This window comes from Mercenaria mercenaria, chromosome 1 (assembly GCF_021730395.1).
Source record: "Mercenaria mercenaria strain notata chromosome 1, MADL_Memer_1, whole genome shotgun sequence".
NCBI lineage: Eukaryota > Metazoa > Mollusca > Bivalvia > Venerida > Veneridae > Mercenaria > Mercenaria mercenaria.
The window spans coordinates 114,940,270-114,959,031 of NC_069361.1; the positions used below are offsets into that span (position 1 = coordinate 114,940,270).

The 18,762-nt window shown below is 35.6% G+C and overlaps 1 protein-coding gene across 2 annotated transcripts in view; it reads left to right on the plus strand.

Moving 5' to 3' along the window:
- The first annotated feature begins 3,411 nt into the window (after window positions 1-3,411).
- LOC123545243 (estrogen-related receptor gamma-like) overlaps window positions 3,412-18,762 on the plus strand; it is a 159,010-nt gene continuing 143,659 nt past the window's right edge. For both annotated transcript variants that reach the window (XM_053521388.1, XM_053521387.1), the window contains exons 1-2: window positions 3,412-3,534; window positions 18,670-18,718. The gene's annotated coding sequence lies outside the window, so the exon portion shown is untranslated. The remainder of the gene's footprint in view (window positions 3,535-18,669; window positions 18,719-18,762) is intronic.

Consider the following 18,762-nt stretch of genomic DNA (forward strand, 5'->3'; position numbering starts at 1 on the left):
CGCAAAACCTCAACATTTACCAGTTTAATGGTTTCAAGACCTATTATATTCTGATTTTTGTTGATCTCCACTTCATGTCTTTTTGTGGTGTCTAACTATTTCCAATAGTTGAGAATATGTGACATAGAGATGTACACTTCTTCTTGATCGAAGAAATTTTAAAACATACATTGTGGAAAGAATGTGTCAGATATTCGATCTTATGAAACTTAAGGCGAATTTCATTTTTTTAAATGTTGAGTTATAAAGAATTACGTCCAAAGTTAATGAAACGTTATCATTATACTCGTATTTATAAGTGTGTATAAAACTTAGAATTGCTACAATCAAGTAATAAATCTACTTTCGTTGATTTGTGTAAATATATAACATTAGCTGATAAAAAGGAAGATGTTGCTATGTCTTGAGAGTGTATGTGCGTATTGTTTATGTCACAACGGCTTCCACTATGTAAGCGTTTAAATAAAAAATCAGTAAAATTTCCTGTTTTAAATAATCTTTTATACAACAACATTTTCAACAACTAAACAGTCTAAGAAAAGCAAAATAATTTACAATGCAAGTAAAATTGTTCTACCACTGTTCAAGCTCACTTCGAGTTTTAACATGTAATTGGGTGCACTAAGATTTGCAAGCAAAATGTTAAATCCTGAACCGTTTTCTAGTGTAGATTCAATCGATGTCCCATTCTACTACGTGGTAATTATAATTCGGTTGTAGTCACTCTTGTCCTTTCCCTACGCACATCTAAAACTCTTTAATAAGAACATTTCGTTGGCGCGATACAGTAATTTCTCATTTTTCCCGAGCAATTGTGATGATCACTTGGCCCTGAAACGTTAAACAAAATTAAATAGTAGCATATCATTAAAAACTAAACTGCATTGGTGCGACTTTATACCTTTAAAAATATATTAAAAGGTTGCTCCTTTAAAAAAACAGCACATGATAATAATTTAACTGTATAATTTTGCTTTACTTAGCATAATTATCAATGGAAATTCTTATTTGTCTCATCGAGTCTTGCCTTGTACTTAAGTTCGGAATCAAAGCCATCATACTCGACTATTTTCGATGACACGCCATATATAGTTATCATGAAAAACAAATTAGAGTAACAAGTTAACTAATGGTTTCCAAAATACTTTCTATTTATATCATCATGTGTCGAAGTGCCTATCTAACTATACCCCTTATTAAGGTTTATCTACTGTATCATTATTGAAATTAAATCAGTTATTTATATCCATACCTTCAAGCAGCAACCGACATAGTCGTGACAAAGTTTGGTACGGAGACCTAGTTGAGCGTTGAAATCCTTGTCTGAGGTAATTCCGTTAGAGGATGTTCTCCACTTCTCAAATATTATGTCGTACAGCTTTTGGAAATATAATACGTCAATTATGTCTTGCATGCCGATCACTCAGCAATCCTTTTTACATATAGATTCTAATGACAATTCCACTGATGCAGACTAGAAGTTTTGTTTCCTTTTTCATCTTTCATGTACCTAAAATAACAAATATAAGGACATGATAGAACATAATTATATCATACATATGCATGTTTATAGTACACAACATATGTTCAAGATATGCCTCGTTCTTTTAATATTATCTTCAAATGCTTAAATGAAGTTTACGGACCATCTAGTGCAAGCACTCTAACAATCAGTTATTCGAATTAATAGAACTTCCAGGCAAGCGTGATCACATTTACATGAGCACCAGCCCGATGTTAGTCATGCTGGAAATTGGTGAGCCGGGAAGGACATCAATTCAGTTGGTGAACCGGGAAGGCGAAATTTTAGTTTACTGATTTTTCGGAAAGTTTAGATTCTAATGACTAATCAAGGTAACACTGACATCTGTTTACCATAAAAGAACACCCGTCAATGTTTGGATTTATCAGAAATGCATGTAAACTCCTGTTATGCGACATAATATGATGTGGTGAATAGGGAAGTGTTTCCATGAAGTGCATTGTGCTCGAATGTTCTCTTAAACGGAAGGCTTTCTTGAAAAATGCAAACGTAAATGATAAACTAGACGCATGTGCGGGTACTTTCGACTATATGTCATTCCCGAATCTATTAGTTATCAATGTAATAATCGCAAGTTTACTCACCGAATCGAGATGTTTTGACACAAAAAAGCCGCATCGGGAAGTGTTGCGCGCACCTGTTGATGACGTACTATACCACCCCTGTTATAGGTATCATTTACATTTCTGATAGATATTAGAGTCACTCAAAGTAGCCCGCTGACATGTAAATTGTCTTTGACAGACGGACAGACGTTCAAAATCTGCAGATAAAAAGGCAAGATACTAAACTGAAACTCGAAACACAAAATTTCGACTTGATTGACATTCCGCATACTGTAAGGGTCTTAGCTAGTCCCTACCCGTGACTCTAGTTACCTCCCCTAACGGTCCGTCTACAGAGTCACAAGCAGCCACTATTAAAAATTGGCACTTCAGTCTTTCAGACATGATTGCAAGCATACTAATGATGATTTAATGGCGAAAAGAAAAATACTTCAAATAGCAAATTTATGCTTGCGTTTGTCTTGTAAAATACGAGATAGGTCACGTCCTGAGGCAGAGCACTTCGTAGTTCCTGAAGAAAGTCACCCACTGACCTACATTATCGATTTGTTTTTCGCCATTGGTGACGTCACAGCTTTATTACGTCACTATCGGCGCATTTCATTCATAGTCAGGTACCGGTACCGGATGAGCTCAACGTCTTAGGCTAATTCTAAATGTATTAGCGCAATATTATTTGTATATTTACCTCGGTCTAAGGATGAATTACAAAATTTGAAGACAAAACAAATATTGGGAGAAAACTATTCACATATATTCTCATTTGCTTGTTCCTTCGCGAACACCCGGAATAAACTTTGGTGAACAAATCGATTACGATTTCACACTGCTAAATGCTACATACGTTCATGCATGTATATTTGATAGCTGTTTTTCTATACTTTTTTATGCAGAATATGTCAAATAACATTTCTGTTCAAGAGATAAATGTATTACCTACAGCAAATTAAAATATTTCGTTCGTTTTTTCATACGATGAAGCTTATAATTCATTTTCATATTTTAATTACTAATTATGATTACGCCTGTGTTCGGACGCGGCTGAGTTGGACGTAATATCAGACTGAAATGAAACGAAAGTGATAATTACGCCACGAGTTGGACTGGGTCTTAGCATGCGCAACAGAGAAAAACTACGAGAGACACTTCCAGCTCTGTGGTGTCAGGAATTTAGTAAAATGTATGCATATATTAAGGATACTTGTTATTTTTTTAAATGTGTTATTTGCAATATTATTTATGCCAGATAACTTTGAAAAATATGAGATGACAACAATAATGCCGAATTTCGGATTAGCATTTGTCTAGTACATCCGGGCATTTTAATGGAAGGTGTGTGATTTTAGCGACTGCTATATTTGCATTTATAAGTGTTTTCGCTCTATTGCTGTCTGTCTTGCGTTCAGTTTCCGACGATATTGAAGAGTAAGTAAATATGCATTTAATACATGATAAAAATTTTCAAATAATTTCATTTTTTTGTAAGAATAATGTGTATTACGAAATAGTTTGTTAAAAATAGAACGCGCATGTACCGGCGTTTAACTGATTGGTTCTTCTGGTGGGGGAGTGCTGACATCGACCAATGGAATATGTTAATTTATGAAAACGACCTTGACATACTTATCAGCTGGTTTTTTTTTCACGTGTGAATAGCTGGTGTCAGTGTCAGTTGTTACTTAATATCATAACTAAATATGAACAGGTAGTGCACAGCGCTTGTTCTGTATTGCAAGGCCAAAATGAAATATAGCATTGTTTGCTGACTCGCTACTAAGCCTACATACTGCACTCTGAAAAATTTTGTCACACTGATGTCCATGCACATATTTTGAATGATCAGGCTGGTAACATTGCCCGATCAGGCTTTTGACTTATAAACTAATATTTCTTGAAAAATAATGAAGATAATTCTTTCAAACTTGGTCCATTTTTTAAGCATAACATACTGCGTCCGTGGTCCGTCCGTCATTCCGTCCGTTAACAATTTCTCGTTATCGCATCTTCTCAGAAACTACTGGGGGGATTTTGACCAAACTTTGTCGGAATGATGTATTGGTACCCTAGTTGTGTTCCCATGAAAATCAGACTGGTTCAACAATTTATGAGTGAGTTATGGCCCTTTGTTTATTTCTATAATTTACATAGATTTATATAGGGAAAAACATTGAAAACCTTCTTGTCCAAAACCACAGAGCCTAGGGCTTTGATATTTGATATGAAGCATCATCTAGTGGTCCTCTACCAATATGATTCAAATTATTTCCTTGGGGTCAAATATGGCGCCGCCCCGGGGGTCACATGGTTTATATAGACTTATATAGGGAAAACTTTGAAAAACCGCTTGCTCAAAACCACAGGGCCTAGGGCTTTGATATTTTGTATGTAACATCAACTAGTGGTTCTCTACAAAGATTGTTCAAATTATCCCCCTAGGGTCAAATATGGCCCCGCCCTGGGGGTCACATGGTTTACATAGACTTATATAGGGAAAAGCTTTGAAAATCTTCTTGTCCAAACCACAAAGCCTAGGGCTTTGATATTTGCAATGTAGCATCATCTAGTGGTTCTCTACCAAGTTTTTTTCAAATTATCCCCCTAGGGTCAAATATGGCCCCGCCCCGGGGTCACATGGTTCATATTGACTTATATAGAGAAAAGCTTTTAAAATCTTCTTGTCAATAACTACAACATTCAAATTTGGACCATATGTATATTTTTGAGTGGCAAGATGAACCTTGACTTGAGTTGACCTTGATTTTGACCTAGTGACCTACTTTCACATTACTGTAGCTACAGCCTTCAAATTTGGACCACATGCGTAGTTTTGTGCACCAGAAAAAACTTTGACCTTGATTTTGACCTAGTGACCTACTTTCACATTTTTGAAGGTACAGGCGTCAAATTTGGCCCATATGCATAGTTCTTGTTTCGAAATGAAATTTGACATTAATTTTGACCTAGTGACCTACTTTCACTTTTCTCAAGCTAATGCCTTCAGATTTGGACCACCTGCATAGTTTTGTGAACCGAGAAAATCTTTGACCTTGACATTGACCTAGTGACCTACTTTCACATTTTGAAAGGTACAGTCTTCAAATTTGGACCACATGCATAAATTTGTGTTTTGAAATGAAATTTGACCTTGATTTTGACCTAGTGACCTACTTTCACATTTTCTCAAGCTACAGCCTTCAAATTTTGACCACATGCATAGTTTTGTGTATCGAAAAAACTTTGACCTTGACATTGACCTTGACATTGACCTAGTGACCTTCTTTCCCATTTTTGAAGATACAGGCTTCAAATTTGGACCACATGCATAGTTTTGTCTTCCGAAATGAAATTTGACCTTGATTTTGACCCAGTGACCTACTTTCACATTTCTCAAGCTAGAGCCTTCAAATTTGGACCACATGCATGGTTTTATGTACCGAAACAAACTTTGACCTTGACAAATTTGAAGAACTTGAACGTGTTCAATATTATGCATGTAAAAGGTTTGTGTGTGCCAAACAAAAAGCATCAAATTCTGCAATCCTGGGTGACTGTGCAAGATATCCATTGTATATAAAAACATAAAAGGGCCTTAAAGTACTGGCTAAAATTTTTTAAAATGCCAGATGAAAGACTTGTGAAAAAGTGTTATAACATGATGTTAAATGATGACAGATATGGGTGTGTAAATTGGACTACTTCTGTTAAATCATGTTTGCAGACCTTCGGGTTTGGTTATGTATGGTATGATCAAAATGTACAACATGAAAACTCTTTTTTGAATATGTTCGAAAACAGACTTAGAGATGTCAGTACACAGGAGTGTTGTGAAACTGTTAGTGTTAACCCGAAACTTAGAAGTTATAAATTGTACAAAAGTGATTTTGTTTTCGAACCTTATCTAGATGTCTTAGATATTAGAAAGTTCAGATATATTTATGTCAATTTTAGAATAGGTAGTCATGATCTTGAAATTGAAAAAGGAAGGTATGCAAATATTTCAAGACAAAATAGACTATGTTAACTATGTGATAATAATAGTATTGAAGATGAATACCACTTTTTGTTGAAATGTACCTGTTACTCAGATCTACGTGTTTCATATTTACCACAAAAGTATTATCTCCAACCAAATGTTAACAAATTTAATATGCTTATGTCATCTAAAAATGTAGAATTGATCAAAAGTCAGTTGCTGTATTCTTATACCATGCCTTTCAAAAGAGAAAACTTTGTATGCAGGAGTTATAACCACATATTGTTAACCAGTACTTGAAAGATATTGCCTGATATAAATGTATTGTGTCTATTTGATTGACTTTAACATGCTATACTTTGTACACATATTTGTAAATGTATATATATTTTGCATGGGCCGGAGGCCTTAAAGCGAATAAAATTTTGTCATTGTCATTGTCATTGACAATAACTCATGAATGGCTTGATAGATTTATATAATTTTTGTCACACAGGTGTAACATCATGAAATACAGGTCTTGTTTGACTTTGGCTACAAACTGTCATTTTGCCGAATATACAGCTCAAAGCCTGAAGGCATATCGCACCCGACAGGCGAGAACCCTGGAATATTATTCAGCATGTGAAGTTGTGCACATGGGGTTTATGTGTGATTTCTGTTGGGCCAGAGTTGTGGCCCTAGATTAAGTAAAAAATACTCCTAAAGGGCATACAAGTTTGTGTCACGACGCACATGTGTCTCAAAAAGTTCTTTAATTTAAGTCATAAAATACTTAATAGGGGATTATTATGTAGTATGTGAAGTTGTGCACCTAGTGTTTTGTTTGGGATGTCAGCCAGCAAGACCAGAGTTATGGTTCTTGACTTAGTGGAAAATACACATAAAGTGCTTTGAAGTTTTTATTTCACCTAGAGTCATGAAACCATGTGTGAATATTATTTAAGCATGTGAATGTATGCACCTGATTTTAGCTTGTCTGATTTTTGAAAAAAATCTGTGAAGTATTGTCATCACTTTATTGTCGGCGTTGGTTAAAATTTTTATTTAGGTCCACCTTTTCTCAAAAATGGTAAGAGCTACAGCTTTGAAACTTTGCGCACTTGTTTGTCATCATTTGATGACTATGTAAGCCAAGAACCATAACTTGGATATGCATTTTGTCAAAATTATGGCCCTTTTTGTACTTAGAAAATTTGAGTTTCTTGGTTAGAATTTCTGTTTATGTCCACCTTTTCTCAAAAATCATAAGAGCTCAAGCTTTGAAACTTTGCACATTTGTTTATCATCATTAGTTGACTGTGTAGGCCAAGAACCATAATTCTGGTATGCATTTTGTCAGAATATAGCGCTTTTTATACTTAGAAAATGTGAGTTTCCTGGTTAAAGCTTTTGTTTAGGTCCGACTTTTCGGAAAAAGTGTAAGAGCTACATCTTTGAAACATTGCACACTTGTTTATCATCATTAGTTGACTGTGTAGGCCAAACACCATAACACTGATATTCATTTTGTGAGAATTATGGCCCTTTTTATACTTAGAAAATTTGAGTTTTTATGCCCCCGGCATCTACTGATGCGGGAGGCATATAGTGATCATCCTGTCTGTCTGTCCGTCTGTCCGTGGACTTAGGTTGCTTTATATGGGCCATCTCTTGGTTAACCAAATGGGACCGTTTCGTCTAGCATCAATACCGCTTACAAGAATGAATTGATACTAATACAGATGTAACCTGTGACCATTCCTCATCTTCAAACATCACCTGACCTCAGTTTGACCTTGACCTTGACCTCATTTTGGACTTAGGTTGCTTTATATGGGCCATCTCTTGGTTAACCAAATGGGACCGTTTTGACTAGCATTAATACCACTTACAAGAATGAATTGATGCTAATACAGATGTAACCTGTGACCATTCCTCATCTTCAAACATCACCCGACCTCAGTTTGACCTTGACCTCGTTTTGGACTTAGGTTGCTTTGTATCGACAAGGATGCCACCGGGGGCATCAAGCATTTATTGAACGCAGCTCCTTGTTTAGTTAAATTTTTTGTTTGGTCCCAGGCCTTTTTTTCATCAATTTGGGAATGCCACCGACACTGGTGGAATTGGGAAAATGCTCTCAGAAATTGTCTTAATTGGGACAATTTTCAAATTACCAAAAATTTACATAAATGTGTTTTTGTGTGAAATATTAATGAATTGCATTTCAGTAATTGTTCAACAGTATTATAATTTACCTAAGTATACATACAAATTAGTAAAACTACCTTAAAACAGCAAAAACCCTAAAAGGTATGATCATTTGGGAATTTTAAATTCAACTTTGGGAAAAAAACATACTTTTTAGCCCACATCATCAGATGGTGGGCTATTCAAATCACTCTGTGTCCGTGGTTCGTCGTCCGTCCGTCCCTCCGTTAACAATTTCTCGTTATCGCATCTCCTCAGAAACTACCAGGGGGATTTTGACCAAACTTTGTCAGAATGATGTATTGGTACCCTAGTTGTGTCGCCCTGAAAATCAGACTGGTTCAACAATTTTTGAGTGAGTTATGGCCCTTTGTTTATTTTTATAATTTATATAGATTTATATAGGGAAAAACTTTAAAAATCTTCTTGTCCAAAACAACAGGGCCTAGGGCTTTGATATTTGGTATGAAGCATCATCTAGTGGTCCTCTACCAAGTTTGTTCAGATTATTTCCCTGGGGTCAAGTATGGCCCTGCCCTGGGGGTCACATAGTTTACATAGACTTATATAGGGAAAAGCTTTTAAAATCTTCCTGTCAATAACCTACAACATTCAAATTTTGACCACATGTATGGTTTTGAGTGACAAGATGAACCTTGACATGAGTTGACCTTGATTTTGACCTAGTGACCTACTTTCACATTTCTGTAGCTACAGTCTTCAAATTTGGATCACATGCATAGTTTTGTGCACCGAAAAAAACTTTGACAGTGACCTAGTGACCTACTTTCACATTTTTGAATGTACAGGCTTCAAATTTGGACCATATGCATAGTTTCGTGTTCCGAAATGATATTTGACCTTGATTTTGACCTAGTGACCTACTTCCACATTTCTCAAGCTAGAGCCTTCAAATTTGGACCACATGCATAGTTTGTGTACCGAAACAAACTTTGACCTTGACATTGACTTAGTGACCTACTTTCACATTTTTGAAGGTACAGGCTTCAAATTTGGACCATATGCATAGTTCTGTATTCCGAAATAAAATTTGACCTTGATTTTGACCTAGTGACCTACTTTCACATTTCTCAAGCTACAGCCTTCAAATTTTGACCACTTGCATAGTTTTTTGTTCCGAAATGAACTTTGACCTTAAAATTGACCTAGAGACCTCCTTTCACATTTCTGTAGCTACAGGCTTCAAATTTAGACCACATGCATAGGATTGTGTACCAAAACAAACTTTGACCTTGACATTGACCTAGTGACCTACTTTCACATTTTTGAAGGTACAGGCTTCAAATTTGGACCACATGCATAGATTTGTGTTCTGAAATGAAATTTGACCTTGATTTTGACCTAGTGACCTACTTCCACATTTTTCAAGTTACAGCTATCAAATTTGGACCACTTGCATAGTTTTGTGTACCGAAATAAACTTTGACCTTAGGATTGATCTAGTGACCTACTTTCAAATTTCTCAAACTACAGCCTTCAAACTTGATGCACATGCATAGTTTTGTGTACAAAGAACTTTGTCCTTGAAATTGATCTAGTGACCTACTTTCACATTTCTCAAGCTACAGCTTTCAAATTTGGACCACATGCATGGACCACATGCACAGTGTTTTGTACGGAAATGAAATTTGACCTTGAGCTAGTCAATAAGTCTTGAAATTTGGAACACTCAAAAATGGCACATTGGTGGGCGCCAAGATCTCTCTGTGATCTTTTGTTTTGATTGGGAATTACCTCCTTTTACCGGAGGTGGATTTTTAGGGGAAAAAAGCCCTGGGTCCACCTTTTCTCAAAAACTTAAGAGCTACATCTTTGAAACTTTGCACACTTGTTTATCTTCATTAGTTGACTGTGTAGGCCAAAAACCATAACTCTGATAAGCATGTTGTGAGAATTATGGCCTTTTTTGTACTTAGTAAATTTGAGTTTCTTGGTTAAATGTTTTGTTTAGGTCCACCTTTTCACAAAAAGTGTAAGAGTTACAGCTTTGAAACATTGCACACTTGTTTATCATTGTTAGATGACTATGTAGGCCAAGAACCATACTCTAACCTGCATTTTATCAGAATTATAGCCCTTTTTGTACTTAGAAAATATAATGCTGAACTATAACACTTTTGTTACATACAGTCCAACATTTGCAGACTATTGATGGCACCCTTAGGCGGTGCTCTTGTTTTTATTTTGATTTCACTCAGGAATACCAGAGTTATGTTCCTTGACTTAGTCAAAAATACATTAACCTTAAGGGCACACACGTTTGTGTCCTATGTGTCTCAAAAGGTACTTGACCTAGAGCCATAAAACATCTAGCATGTGAAGTTGTGCATCTGGTGTTCTCTTAGTGATTTCACTTAGCTAGACCAGAGTTATAATTATGGTCTTTTACTTCGTTGAATTAAAGTTTGTATTGCATAATTATATATTTTAAAAAATAGGTCACCTGGAGTCATGAAACAATGTACAGTGGCAGGAAAGTTTTGTTTCTTGTATGTCATGATATTGGCTTTAAGGATCCAATTACACTGCCCACTTTACACATGCCTTATCTCCTCCTGTGAAAGGTGTTTCTTGATATTGTTTTTCAGTATTATGCACCCCCCCCACCCCAGTGATCTAATATGGTGTTAAACACAGTGATAGAAGAAATAAGTTATAGTAATGTGCCATATATTGAAATAAAATGCCCCATGTGAAAAGAATTGGAACCACTGTCTTACCCTTGCATGATCGTAAGAGGCGACTAATAGGGTCTTAACACTTGGTTTTGCAGTAACTCTGTGATTCTAGCAGGTATACAAATTTTGATTCCATACCTCGTGTTTTTATTTTGATGTAAATGAGATGTGGAACCAAAATTTGTAGTCCTGTTTGGCGCCATATAACCTATACTGTGTTGGTGCGCAGTAAAACCCAAATAAAAAAAAATGTGATGTAAATGAGATGTGGAACCAAAATTTGTAGTCCTGTTTGGCGCCATATAACCTATACTGTGTTGGTGCACAGTAAAACCCAAATAAAAAAAAAATGTATGTAGCTCTGAGAATGTTAACAATATAATTCAGGCAGATCAATTGATCAATATCAGGAAGAGTTTTAATGTCTTTTTGATTGGCTACTATGGTATCTGTGTCTTGTTTCTTCACATCTGTGACTCAGAATGAGCATCATGGCAGGTGATGACGTCAGCTTAAACCTAGACAAGGTTAAGTGTTTGTCCTTCTATCTGCTGTTACTGTTAATCCCTTTCAGGGACTTAGTAGTTCGAAGACAAAGTTGGTATATGCCAAGAAGCAAAACAGTCCTTAATTTAGGTATTGCATTGGATTCTCCAATTCAAGTCTTAAACTCCTTGTAAATCCATCTTAAAAGAAGCAGTGTCATAATTGAGAGATATTACAATCTATACTGGGATGACCCATGGTAAAAATGAGAATTTCAAAGAGTCAGTGCAATTGTACTTTTGTTTGTTTTTGTCCCGAAACTATTTGAACCTAAAAATATATTTAACTTAGAAGAAAAAAATCTTTTATTGGATCTAGCAATAAAATATTTTGGATCACAGCATTTTTTTTTGTAATTTGTGGAAAGGAAAAAGACAGTATTTTATTTTAGTCCGATATGATAACAATACTTTTTTTATTGAATTAATTCAGTCATTGATTTTGAATTTGTATCAGACAGTTCAGCTATCTGCATATAAAGCAAGAAGATACAAATTATTTGCCTGACCTTACGAGCATGAGTCTCCTGGAATCAATAAAATCAATAGCAGAGCACTTGGTATGGAGTAATCTGATCAAACTCTTATTTCTTCAGACAATTCCTAAATTAGCTGATTCGGCATTCATTGAAAATATTGATTTGTGAGTCCATTTTAAGAGTCAAGCATGTTTCATGTTCTCTGTAAATGTTTCCTGTAGATAGAAAGGAGAAGTAACAGGAATACAGTTGATTAAGGGTGCAGACAGGTTCAGTGACACAAATATCTTTAATGTCAGTGCCTTGTTTCCTTTTATAGCAGTGGCTCCCTCTTACAAATTTTTCCCCCTAAAATTGACTTGACATCAAGATTTTTCTTCCCCTTTTACCCAAATTATAGGCTATTTTCTCCCAAAAAAACAGGCACAGGCGCCTTCTCGTATCTCATATTGAAACATGTAAAAGCAGGTTTTAACTTTAAATAAAAAATCCGATTTTATTTAATATTCTGTGAAGTATTGCGTAGTTTGCACTGACTGTTTTATGATGTACAGTTCAGATTTTAGTGAATTTTAAAAATTGAAAAAAATAACCTTTTGCTACAGTCAAACTATATTTAGGAAAGCCAGAAAGTAGTTGATTTGGAAAAGACTTTGCTGATAGGTTTGAATAAAATGAAAATATTTTATTTGGACATAAAATATAATTTTAAGTTCTTCTAGATTTTTTTACAGAAACAAAGTTGCATTTATCTTCAGATGTTGATGCATTACATTATACCAAAAAATGAAAGTGATAATTATGCCAAAAGTTGGACTAGGTCTGGGCATGTTCTAGTGACAGGCCAAGGTGATAGTTCAGTCAAGTAGAAGGCTTCAATTTTGTCAGCGATGATGATTTAATTTGTCAATATACTGATACCATAGCAGTTACTTTACGATGATCAGAAGCCATTTTTGATAGGAATTTCAGTACGTGTACTACCATCATTGTACGAGTTGCAGTCGTGTATAAGACGCAATGAAAAAATATCTACAGATTTCCAGTGTATTGGTCGCAAAAAAAAAAAGGAATCTCAAATACATGTAAATTTGTAAGGAAATGCGATTTTCCCGGCATTGGTCGGCCATTGTTGCGGCACCCGTTATTTTAACAAAGTTGTGAAAAAGACTTATTAAAATTGCAAGGTGAAATATTAATATACTACTAAATTGACAGTTTCAATGAAATTTATTTCGAAAACACAGGTATTTAAGGTATTGACCAAACTTCTTAACACCTTCCCAAACTTCTCAACACCTTTTCGATCTCGTCACCTTCTCAAACATCTCCTAGTTATCGACTCGTGTGTTGCGGCTACTGTACAGTAATTACAGTTGGTTTGATGTGCTTGCAAAATGTGTGATAACACCATCTTGGGATTTTGCTAAAAACTTAATGATGAGGTTATAGAAATGCGTTGTAAAATATATTTTGATGAAAAACAGCCTTTCTTTAAAGCTTTTGTGGGAGGTCCTAATATTACATTTTATACAAAACTTATTTAAGACGCCTGGTCCCGATACCGGCTTTTACCAAAGCCCTGGTCATAAGTAGTTACTCCTCTTGAATTCTCTTCAATGTAAAGGTACGTGGTGTAAACATTGAAGATCGATTTTCTTAATTCTTTAAGCCAGGGAAAAAATGTGGTCTTGTCCTATACCCATGTATAGGTCACATCGGTCTTTCCTGACCAGAATCTCGGTAAAAAAGGTGCGACCTATACTCGTAAGATGACGGTATTGTATATAAGCAACATATGTATGTGTTATGAATATCATATAATATTTTAATATATGATTGAAAAGAATAGAAATCGTTTGAAACACACAGTGTACTTAGTCTCTGGACTTTTTTTCATTCAAAAGGGAACAAAAATAATATGACAGTACAAGAAAGCAAAAATTGGAGCGACTGAATATGAAAGCTGAAAATTTCTACCCTTATACATGTGTGAAATGAATACACACCTATCATGTTCTAGTTTATTAAAGTTATCTGCCTGTGGCTTTTCAGGTCAGTCTTTTGATTGTCAGATTTTGCCTGTTTAACTTTGTTGGAAGATCATTATATTTCAGGGCCTTTTTCTGAAAAGCAGGTTCCAATGCTTCTAAATGCAAGCTCGTAAGTTGTGCTTAAATGGATATTAGTTACTGTTATATAATTCTAAAAGAGTTTGTGAATAAGAGCTTACCAATGACCTTGTATATATAGTGCTCACTGAGGGACAGTAGTGCAAAGTTGTTAGAAAGAAGAGAACACTTTAAAGTTCCATAAGGCTTAAAAATTTTATATTAAAAACAGATAAAGCAGCTGTCCAAACAGATGTTAAGCATACTTAGATGGCTAGAAAAGCGCGCACATGCCGGTTTACTGTTACTATAAAGGGATGTAATCAAAACATCAAATTGAATAATAATTTCTACTGTGTTAACCCATATTCAAACCTTTGAAGTTATTATGAGGAAACAATTATTGAAAATTAAGTTTAAAAAGAAATTAATGTATTTCGTGTTTACAACAAAAAGTGGCAACCACATTATAATCAAAGGCATTATGAGCCTTGAAATTCTTCATTTCAAATACCTGGTAAACCTGTAATTTTCAATTTAATGAGGAGTAATTTTCTGAATTGTCTGAAAATGACAATGTAAAGAGAAATATGAACCAAAATTACTGCCTAACATTGAATCTGACAATAAAGCTAGATAGGAAAATGTTCTATTACTAGGGAAAAGAAAGCAAAAACAAAAAGGAGAGGAAAATTATGATTATTTGCCAGTTGTTTACAGTGGTACAGGTGAACCATATATCAATCTATTTCAAAATCCTGCAACAACAGGATAAGATTTAAGGAAGGGTTTTATGAGATTTGGTAAAGATGATTTGTTTGAAGAATAAGGAAGTTAGGAAGATAGGATATGCACCTGTGTTGAATCATGCAAAATCTAGAAAACAACAACTAGATTGTCACTTGTGAGCCTGTAAGAAAAAGTTATTGCTATAGTTCAAAATTAACATTCTTAATCTAGTCCCATTTTGCAGCCCTGACACATGCCAATCTTCCTCAAGCAATAGAAACAGAAAAATGCTTGGAAGCAGCTAGTTTTGGCTAGTCTTGGTTATTGCCTTGTTATGGAATGCTGTGTTACAGTCAGTTAATAGGTTATACCAGATAAGAATGCTGCTTTTTATAACCTGATATTAAACTTAATAAGGCTTCTACAGACAGTATTCTTCTATAAATATAGATAGCTTGGAATTGTGACTTGGGATGACAACTTATCATGCACAACATCACATATTCAATATGGATATTGTCTTTCTGCTACAGTGGCCTTCACTTTTCGTGCTGAAAACTTCATAATATAGCTGAAATTTAATTATTGTATTGTAAATTGCTGTCTACTAGTAATAGTAGCTCCTACTGTTTTCGCCCCAGGTTTTGCAATTTCTGCAATATTTATCAATGAACTCAAAGCTAAATAAGATGCTTCATGTGTCTGGGCTTCAAGATGCTTCATGTGTCTGGGCTTCAAGTTATGTTAATTCAAGCAGTCTGCATTTCTGCAGCACAAGACAAAAGCTGAACTTGAGCATAAATTAATTGTTAATTGAACTGTCATCTGTATGTTAGTTTGATAGTGTCTCTGTCCAAAACATTTTGTGTTTTGACACTATAACTTTTGGATTGCTACACAGTTTATCAAACCCTGGATGTAAAATGCTTGATAAGGTGTTTCAAGTGCATGAGTCTAGTCTGTAGGTCAAAGGTCATAAGCAAGGTCAACCCGGGGGTTGTGGGTTCGAGCCCCATTGGGGTCATGATCACGCCTTCTCATATGACACCAGTACTGGTTTTTCCAGGAAGCGAACTCGAGAGTGGTTCAAATAAGCTTTAAGCTTTCATCACAATCGAGCTAAAATAAATTAATATGAATTGTGTTACCTGTAGGCAAGAGCACATTGCTTAGAGGCTTTCATCAGTTGTGACTGGTCTGTGGACTAATTAGAACAAACTGTTTTATTAGCTCACCTGTCACAAAGTGACAAGGTGAGCTTTTGTGATCGCGCGGTGTCCGTCGTCCGTGCGTCCGTCCGTCCGTCCGTCCGTAAACTTTTGCTTGTGACCACTCTAGAGGTCACATTTTTCATGGGATCTTTATGAAAGTTGGTCAGAATGTTCATCTTGATGATATCTAAGTCAAGTTCGAAACTGGGTCACGTGCCGTCAAAAACTAGGTCAGTAGGTCTAAAAATAGAAAAACCTTGTGACCTCTCTAGAGGCCATAATTTTCAATGGATCTTCATGAAAATTGGTCAGAATGTTCATCTTGATGATATCTAGGTCAAGTTCGAAACTGGGTCACGTGCGGTCAGAAACTAGGTCAGTAGGTCTAAAAATAGAAAAACCTTGTGACCTCTCTAGAGGCCATATATTTCACAAGATCTTCATGAAAGTTGGTCAGAACGTTCACCTTGATGATATCTAGGTCAAGTTCGAAACTGGGTCACGTGCCTTCAAAAACTAGGTCAGTAGGTCAAATAATAGAAAAACCTTGTGACCTCTTTAAAGGCCATATTTTTCATGGGATCTGTATGAAAGTTGGTCTGAATGTTCATCTTGATGATTTCTAGGTCAAGTTCGAAACTGGGTCACGTGCCATCAAAAACTAGGTCAGTAGGTCTAAAAATAGAAAATCCTTGTGACCTTTCTAGAGGCCATATATTTCACAAGATCTTCATGAAAATTGGTCAGAACGTTCACCTTGATGATATCTAGGTCAAGTTCGAAACTGGGTCACGTGCCATCAAAAACTAGGTCAGTAGGTCAAATAATAGAAAAACCTTGTGACCTCTCTAAAGGCCATATTTTTCATGGGATCTGTGTGAAAGTTGGTCTGAATGGTCATCTTGATGATATCTAGGTCAAGTTCGAAACTGGGTCACGTGCGGTTAAAAACTAGGTCAGTAGGTCTAAAAATAGAAAAACCTTGTGACCTCTCTAGAGGCCATATATTTCATGAAATCTTCATGAAAATTTGTCTGAATGTTCACCTTGATGATATCTAAGTCAAGTTCGAAAGTGGGTCACGTGCCATCAAAAACTAGGTCAGTAGGTCAAATAATAGAGAAACCTTGTGACCTAACTAGAGGCCATATTTTCCATGGGATCTGTATGAAAGTTGGTCTGAATGTTCATCTTGATGATATCTAGGTCAAATTTGAAAGTGGGTCATGTGCCGTCAAAAACTAGGTCAGTAGGTCAAATAATAGAAAAACCTTGTGACCTTTCTAAAGGCCATATTTTTCAATGGATCTTCATGAAAGTTGGTCTGAATGTTCATCTTGATGATATCTAGGTCAAATTCGAAACAGGGTCATGTGCGGTCAAAAACTAGGTCAGTAGGTCTAAAAATAGAAAAACCTTGTGACCTCTCTAGAGGCCATACTTGTGAATGGATATTCATAAAAATTGGTCAGAATGTTCACCTTGATGATATCTAAGTCAAGTTCGAAAGTGGGTCACGTGCCTTCAAAAAGTAGGTCAGTAGGTCAAATAATGAAAAAACGTTGTGACCTCTCTAAAGGCCATATTTTTCATGGGATCTGTATGAAAGTTGGTCTGAATGTTTATCTTGATGATATCTAGGTCAAGTTTGAAACTGGGTCAACTGCGATCAAAAACTAGGTCAGTAGGTCTTGAAATAGAAAAACCTTGTGACCTCTCTAGAGGCCATACCCTTGAATGGATCTTCATGAAAATTGATCAGAATGTTCACCTTGATGATATCTAGGTCAAGTTTGAAACCGGGTCACGTGCCTTAAAAAACTAGGTCAATAGGTCAAATAATAGAAAAACCTTGTGACCTCTCTAGAGACCATATTTTTCAATGGATCTTCATGAAAATTGGTCAGAATTTTTATCTTTATAATATCTAGGTCAAGTTCAAAACTGGGTCACATGAGCTCAAAAACTAGGTCACTATGTCAAATAATAGAAAAAACGATGTCATACTCAAAACTGGATCATGTGGGAAGAGGTGAGCGATTCAGGACCATCATGGTCCTCTTGTTTGTCTACAGCTAAATTACTCTTTACTTTTCAGTTGAAGTATAATTTGTGTTTCAGGAAAATAGTACAGCAGATGCCATAGCAGCTAAGTCAAGAGAGTAGGTCACACAAACTAATAAAACAGCAGTTGTGAATATTCAGTTAGATCCCCACACAAGTTCTCTTTTGGTAGAGACTTTAGCCCTTACCTTGCTATATTTCTAGAATGAACTTGTCCATCTTTCAATTTGGACAGTACCATTAACTGTTAAAAGGGGTACATACCAAAAAGATACTGTCTGAATGGGGAACAGTGCAGATCATGATCAGATTGCATTGATGTGCAGGCTGATCATGATCTGCACTGGTCGCAAAGGCAAAATCACTTGCTGCCAGCAGGCTAAAGGTTAGATAGAGCTACCTTGAATGGGTGCTTTACACCCTATAACAATTGACAATTTTGGGGATGTTGACTGTAAAGAAGAGTGGTGACAACATAAAAAGTTAGATATGTGTACATTCAATTCTTGTGAAGAGATATTATTCTATATAATTATTTGTTTGTTATCATTGACAGGTTCACTGTTGGCTGGAAGAAGTTTTGCAGGAAACACTAGATGTAAAAGGTACTTTCTATAGAATATTACTTCTTGTGATGTTTTTTTTTTTT